Source organism: Pipistrellus hanaki (assembly GCF_964339955.1).
Source record: "Pipistrellus hanaki genome assembly, chromosome: 1".
NCBI classification, from domain to species: Eukaryota; Metazoa; Chordata; class Mammalia; order Chiroptera; family Vespertilionidae; genus Pipistrellus; species Pipistrellus hanaki.
In genome coordinates this window covers 195,583,704-195,591,611 of record NC_140503.1, presented here as the reverse complement: position 1 = coordinate 195,591,611, position 7,908 = coordinate 195,583,704, and the positions used below count along the sequence as shown (strand labels likewise).

The 7,908-nt window shown below is 39.0% G+C and overlaps 1 long non-coding RNA gene across 1 annotated transcript; it reads right to left on the bottom strand.

Moving 5' to 3' along the window:
• Positions 1-1,995: 1,995 nt before the first annotated feature.
• Positions 1,996-7,685, bottom strand: LOC311616599. The gene is made up of 4 exons (XR_014793957.1): positions 7,475-7,685; positions 5,006-5,112; positions 3,698-3,822; positions 1,996-3,314 (listed from the first exon to the last, which is right to left on the bottom strand). It is a non-coding gene; the product is annotated as an uncharacterized lncRNA (long non-coding RNA).
• Between the last annotated feature and the right edge of the window lie 223 nt (positions 7,686-7,908).

Sequence of the window (7,908 nt, the reverse complement as noted above, 5' to 3'; positions counted from 1 at the left end):
GATTGCAGGAGGGCTCCAGGGCATGTCTAGCTCAGTTCTGAACTGCTGGACCCCAATAGCAAGCTAACCTACCAGTTGGAGTGTCTGCTCCCTGATGGTCAATGCACATCATAGTGAGAGGTTGAGCAGCCTTAGCATACCATTAGCATACTAAGCTTTGATTGAATGAACAGATGACAGAGCAACCAGACACTTAGCATAATAGGCTTTTATTATTAATATATAGGACTAGAGGCCCCTTGCCAGAAGATTCCTTCAATAGGACTTCCTGTGGTGGTCTCCGCCTCCTCACTTGCTTCCTCCCTTCTCCCCTGCCCTGCTTGCTTCTCCGCAGCTTCACTTCTTTCAATAGCACTCAACTTCTTTCTACACTGTCTTCAGTCTTTTCTCTGCATCGGAATATGCAAATTAACCACCATTTTGGTTAGATTAATTTGTATATTCACTCCTGATCCTCTGGTGAGCGTGGCTTGTGGGTGTAGCAGAGGTATGGTCAATTTGCATGTATCTCTTTTATTAGATAGGATAGTACATACATTTCAATATCATGATAATGGTACCTACCAGTAAGCTTCAAATGATGATATCATGAAAACTTTGTTTTTCTACAAAAGCATACATTAATGTTTATAGTTCCCATAGGCAAATACATGAGATCAAGGAATGTTCCTGCTACATATTACTCCTAAATTTCACTAAGAGAAAGTCAATGTGAACTGATTTCAATTAATAGGCTAGATTCTTCTGAATACTTTTCTTTGTGTGCTACCTGTAGGAATTAATTCATACTCTTCAACTCTCTACCTAATTGGCAGAGCTATCCAAACCTGATGGTTCTCCTGAGAGCCCCTTTATAATTTATCAACCATGTTTTAATTACTATTTGTCAGTGCTCAGGCATTCATTTAAAATACCTTTTTAAAAGAGCTTCTCTTTATAATTTCTACTGGTTTTACTACTGAGGTCTTCATTATCACTGTCTTTTCTTAAATACTGCCATATTTTAATTAATTATTAGTCATTTCTACCTAATAATTGTGCCTTTCTATAATGTGATAATATTTTTTCTCTATTTCATTTATCTTTAGCCACAGTGATGCTTGCCCATTGGTATATTAGTATACATTTTAAATATATGTGAACTAATGGTTTCCATATATTTGCCAGTTTTTAATAGTGTTGTAGGATTTAAATTCAGTTTATTTGTAAATGATAATAGTGGATTGTTGTCCTTCCTTTTAAAAGATGGCAGGGTAGGCAGTCTACATGTACTTTGGCAATACATCAATTTTTTTTTCCAGTCTCAGGTAATTTTCTCTTTCTACTCCACTGTCCTTAAAGTGTGGCTCTTTTCGTATGGTTTAAGATGGTTGGCAGAATGTCACTATCACATCCACATTGTAGGAACCAGGGTGGAGGAAGATACCAGCGGGAAATAGAAAAAGGGCTCCTGCAAACTCTCTTTTGCAGTTGTTCAGAAAAGGCCACATACATTTGACTTACATCTTTCTGAATAAAGCCTATTTACCAGGTCACCCCTACTTCCAAGGGGGTTCAGAATATGCAACATTAATTCAGAAGGTCAATGCTAGGTTTAAAAGAAAAAAAAAGTGAGGTATGTACAGGTCTAGGAAACCTTCAATCTGCCAAAACCAGAGGCAGAAAAGCTAGAATCCCTGAGAAGTTAAGAAAAACAGCTTTTGATCATTGGCTTAGAAGTCAGAATGCCCTAGGCTTGAAATTAGGCATGGTTGTTTATTAGCTGTGCGAACTTGAATAATCAGTTCCTTAAGCATCAGTTTTCAAATGTGTCAATATAAAATTTCTCTAATATTTTTTTGTTTGTGAGATTTCAATAGGATTATGTAAAATATAAAGACTTCTAGTCATTCAGATAAATTTTCATTTCAGTCTTACTTTAACAGCCATTGTTTTTTTTTTTTTTTAATATATTTTATAGACTTTTTACAAAGAGGAAGAGAGAAGGATAGAGAATTAGAAACATCAATGAGAGAGAATCATCAATCAGCTGCCTCTTGCAAACACCCCACTGTGGATGTGCCCACAATCAAGGTACATGCCCTTGACTGGAATCGAACCTGGGACCTTTCAGTCTGCAGGCGACGCTCTATCCACTGAGCCAAACCAGTTTCGGCATCAGCCATTGTTTTATGTAGTGGGGAAAAATTGACATAGTAAGAAGACATGGTAGATCCCAGCATATACCAATCATATCATTTTTCTGAAGATCAATGTTCTTATCTGTAATATTGGTCAACCAGTTCTCTTTCTTATTATTGCATTGCTAACTAAATAGAATATTTAATATAACATTTCCCTATATAAGATATTTTCCTGTATAAAGTGGGTATTCTTAATAAATGTTGATTATTTATCCACATTTGAAATCATATGTATTTTATTATTTTATATATATTGATTTAAATAAATTTATTGAAACTCTCAAAACCCACAAATTGATTTATTGAATCCCCCAAACCCAGAATATGCTGAAACTTTGGTAGTGGTTGCTTACCTGACTGGTGTGCAAATATTTAGAGTGTGGATTAAGTCTATCAAAAATTTCTGTTCTATTGGGGTTTTCTTCTGAAATTCAGGAGTGCGAGTTTTAGAATAGAGTGAGCTACTTCCTATCTTGCTTTTGAAATAAATTCTTATTAGAGATCAAGAAGTGACCTTTAATGCACTAAGTTAATATACATTTGCAAAAATACCGGAAGAAAAAAATGTCTGGTGTGGCACTTAGTAGGGGCTTAATAAATATTTGATGAGTGAATTAATTAATGATAGGATGGATGAATGAATATATTTCCGTCCTCTTCATAACTTCATCCCATGGGTCTTTTCTACCTCGGAATCTTCAAGAACTGATGAGTCGGACTCTGCATGGTTGCAGTTATGTTTCTTGTGTTTATTAGATTCTAAGTCATACTGGCAGCTCTCCTCTTTACTGTTGGGTTTGGTGAATGTTACAGATTCGACTAAATGAACCATAGCAAATATAAAATAAATCTTTGCCAAGGGGATGGTATAAATTGAGACAATTACTTTTTAGTCACATCAGTTTCTCAGCGAAAACCACATAGCCTTGGTGAACAGCACTGCGATAAAAGAGGCTTGTTTTCCAGAAGAAGCTCAAATACCTCCACAATCATTGGATTGTTGGTTAAACTGACTTGAGAATTCCGTATCTTTTCTTGCAGCTCAATGGCTTATTAAAGATTTTTTTCCAATTAAATTCAGCTTCATGATATTAAGCAAATAAATGGACTTCTGCGTTTCTAGTTTCTCATCTGTACATGAGAGAAATGCAAAGGTATTACCCAAAATTGCTTTCATCTCTGACATTCTGTGATTCTAACAATATGTTTTGGAAACTTCATAGCTACCCCCAAATTCAATCTTCCACTTACTGCAGGACCCCCCATTCCCGACCCCATTTTTTAAAGTGTTTTCTACAGACTCATGCAATTTTAATTTGAACAAGCTCTTATTATAGAATACCTTTTAGGTAAGATAACTCTGCTGACTAATTCTTCTAAATTATGAGATAGCTTCTCATTTTGAGACACAGTATCCTTCTAGGTAATTTCTAACCATGTGTTTAACTTTTGCTTCCTTGGAGAAAAGTATATATAGTGCCTCTTTGCTCTACCAGTCTATCATATATCCATACCTGTCAAGGCTACCATGGGCTTCTCATAAACTTATATGACAAGATTTCCAGTCCTCTAGGATTTAACAATCTCTTCTAAAGCCAGAATTAATGAGCTTCAATAATTTTTTCAAAAGATTTGTCTCCTGAAAACAAACAAATAAACCACAGCACAAATGGCATGAGTAGTAAAGACAGATGCTTTATATATTTAGTCCTTTGTTTTGCCAAGAGAGTATAGTGTGAAGTTAGATAACTAGCTGTATAGTTTTGAAGTTAGATAACTAGCTCTTGATTTCACTTTATAAATCACTAGAGACCCGGTTCCTGAATTCATGCACCAGTAGGGTCCCTTGGCCTGGCCTGTGAGATAGGGCCGAAACTGGCTCTCTGATATTCCCTGAGAGGTCCCATATTGTGAGAGGACCCAGGCCAGGCCAAGGAACCCAACCGATGTACAATTGGGTTGGGGATAGACACAGGAGATCGGCCAGCAGGGGAGGGATCACAGGAGGGCTCCAGGATGTATCAAGCCCATCTTTCTCATCCTGATTGACTGGACCCCAGCAGCAAGCTAACCTATTGGTCAGAGTCCCCTGGTGGTAGGTGTACATCATAGAGACTAGTCAACTAGTCAACTGTCTGACTCTTAGTGGTCAATACACATCCTAGCAAGCAATTGAGTAGCCTTAGCATATCATTAGCATATTTCACTCAGCCATTTTCTAATCTGAACTTTGGAAAGAATCTCAATGTTTCCTGAGCCTTAATCGGGGCTTTTTTTATTGTTTTTGAGCGGCTCAGTTGCTGTTTGGCCTTAGAATGAATTGGCAGTTCATTTTTTTTTTCCCTTCCACAAATCAATATTTTTATTTTGGTGATGCTAGAAAGAAACACTTTGCAATATATGGTTTCAGGGGTGGGAGTGAGGTGCAATAAAAAGGAACAGAGGCCAGACTTTTCTCTTATTTCAAATAACTAATAGTATACTTACACATTATGTGCTATAAAGCTATAGAGCAAGTTATAAACCTTTTTTTAAAAATTGAGTGAATTCATGTAAAGTATATGTACAATGGGGGGAAAGCTGGGAATTATAAAACTTAAAGGAATAATTAAGTATAAATTCCGTGTGTATGTGTGTGTGTGTATTTTTATTTCATTTTTTTAAAAGCAGTTTTAGTTTCACAGCAAAATTAGGTAAAGGTACAAATATTTCCCATGAAACCCCTGTCCCCACCATGCGTGGCCTCCCCAATTACCAGCATCCCCCAGCAGAGCGGCGCATTTGTTGTAATTAATGACCCTACACTGACATATCATACTTACCCAAAGTCCAAAGTTTACGTTATGGTTCACTCTTGGTTTTGTATGTTCAATAATTAGATATCCAGATGTGGGCATTTAAATCTCACACACAGGTGTGATCCATGGAGCTGAGTAAAAGAGAACATAATTTTCAGAGTGATTTACGCCCCCCCCCCCCCCCCCCATTTTCTCAAAACGGTGTAGTGTGAGCAGGATGAGATGCCATTGAAACAGGAATTTTTAGGGGTAAAAAAGACAGGTTTCAGGAAATTTTAGAAATCAAGGGGACCATGGGAGAAATACAGGGTTGCAGAGTAGCAGAAAGTATATTTCCACAGAATAGGGGAGCTGGAGAGTTGCATTTCCTTTCTATAGAATGAGGGAAGGAAGCCCTTTATCCAGAGGGAGAAGAAGAAAGCCCAAAGGATATAGAAAAAGAATAAGATGGAGAGTTACTATAGTAACCAGTCTAAGGGAATAGTGACCAATCAGAGGGGGTATCAAGGCACCAGGATCTGCAGCCTATATAAGCCCCAAGGAAAGGGAATCCAGTGGGACCCTTTTCCCCTCCCTACATGGGAGTCAGTTCTGTGGGACTCTTTCCCCATCCCCATGTGGGAGTTTGTACTTGTTCTTTAATAAATTTCCACCTTTGCTATAACATCTTCTGTCGTGGATTCATTTTTTAATCCAGTGGATAAAGAATCCAGGACATACTGCCCAGAAGAACATCTTGTTTTCCAGTCCAGAAATTCTGCTTCATCATGTTATTTTGAACATACTGATACCTTTTATTTTGAGTTTCCAGGATTTTAATGATTTCTGATCCAACAGGCCTAAATCATAGAAATGCATTGCTCTTTAAAAAGGTACTTTAAGGTTTCTTCAGACATAATGGGGTTTTTGATGATTGTCTAAATCTTTAGATATGGTTCTTTATTCACCTTTTTAAAAAATATTTGTATTGCTTTCAGATAGGAAGGGAAAGGGAGAGAGAGAGATAGAAACATCAGTATTCAGAGAGAATCATCAATAGGCTGCCTCCTGCACACTCCCTACTGGGGAATGAGCCCACAACCAGGCATAAGCCCTGTCTAGGAATCAAACAGTGACCTCCTGGTTCATAAGTTGATGCTCAACCACTGAGCCAGATTGGAATGGCTCACCTTCCTATAAGACAGGTCAACCTGCTCAGAAGTAGAGTAGTTGAACAAGTCTTTAAATTTCTCTCTGACTTCAGTAAGCAGGTTGGCCACACAGTTCTGGAGGAAGCGATGATGACCAGTTACCTTGTCATGACTTAGGTGTTCCTGTTAGAGGCAGAAATATTAATCATGCTCTGTAAACTGTGATTGTTCTGTTCTGATTAGAGAACTCACATTCTAACCTGGCGAGAGGTGTATGCCCCAGGGCATGGGAGTATCTGAGAACTGTCTGTTATCCTGGAAAGATTAACCTTGTTTTTGGAAAGAAAACACTGGAATCCCAATTGAGCTTGCCCTTTGCAAACCCCAGCCCACATTGCCTATAATTTGTAACCATTATACTCATTCTTACTTTTTTTGCCCACTTCCCTATGTAATCTTTGTCCTTCTACCCTATATAAATAGCTGGCTAATTGATGATTCTTTCTCTCCCTCTCCCTTTCCCTTGTATAGGGTAGAAGGACAAAGGGGGTGGGCATAGCAGATTTTTATGGATGACCTGCTGCTCTTTCATATTGCCGGCTTTATTAGAATAAACACTCACACCAAAACTGGTTTGGCTCAGTGGATAGAGCATCAGTCTGTGGACTGAAAGGTCCCAGGTTCGATTCTGGTCAAGGGCATGTACATTGTTTGCGGGCACATCTCTGGTAGGGGGTGTGCAGGAGGCAGCTGGTCAGTGTTTCTCTCTCATCTGTTTCTAGCTCTGTATCCCTCTCCCTTCCTCTCTGTGGAAAATAAAAAAATATATATTTTCCAAAAAAAAAAAAGAATTAAAAAAAAAAAGAAAAGAAAAGAATAAACACTCATGTGATTCAACCATGTCTCTGCCTAATTGGCTCACATAGTGACAGGCAACCTGGACCCATTTGTTGTCGGTTTCATTACAATGCCGCCAGAGTGAGGGGCCTAAGCATATTGAAAACTTTAAGTTGGAGTTTGAGAAAACAGTAGTAGGAAGGGCACTGACCTCCTTCTCCCCTCCCTTTCTTCCCTGAACCAACCCATATAATTCTCCTGTGAGAGATGTCATCCTGGTACCCCTGAGGAAAGGAACATCTTTATCTCTGAATACAAAGGAACACTGAGAAGAATCCTAACAAACAGGCCTTGCTAAGTGTTCCAACTCACCCTTAGGTGGGAACTTCTGCACAGGTGACTGGGGTCCCTTAGCCAGAGAACTGGACTTATACGGGTTGCCCACAGTATTTAACTAAAAATTGACCGAGCATAAACCAAACACAGAAACAAGAGTTAAAATGCATGAGTACCAAGGTTTATTTACCAAAGTCCTGGTGGTTTCCAGAAGCCTAGGCAGGTCACCTGGAGATCCACGCCGATAGACACACACACTGGACAGGAACACGTTGCTGCAGCGATTCGGTCAGGAACGAGGCCTCAGAGGTTTGGCTCACAGGCAGAGTGACAGGTTCACTCAGTCAGAGTCTCATGCAGTATTTAAACAGGGAGAAGAGTGGGAGAGCACATCGGGTGGAAGAGCCCTTCGTGGTTTCTGCCCAGTGCCTCTAGGTCCCTTCTTTTATGGCCATTTCTGGGTGTTTCTTAATTCCTTCTGAGGCAACTAATAGGTCTTCAGTGTGCCTAATCGGGCACTCTCCAGATACCTTTTGCCACGGTTTCCAACTTTTCAGATAAACACTTGTTAGGGCGTCCACACAGTTAAAACTTTCCAGATAAGCACATGTTAGGGGCTCAAAG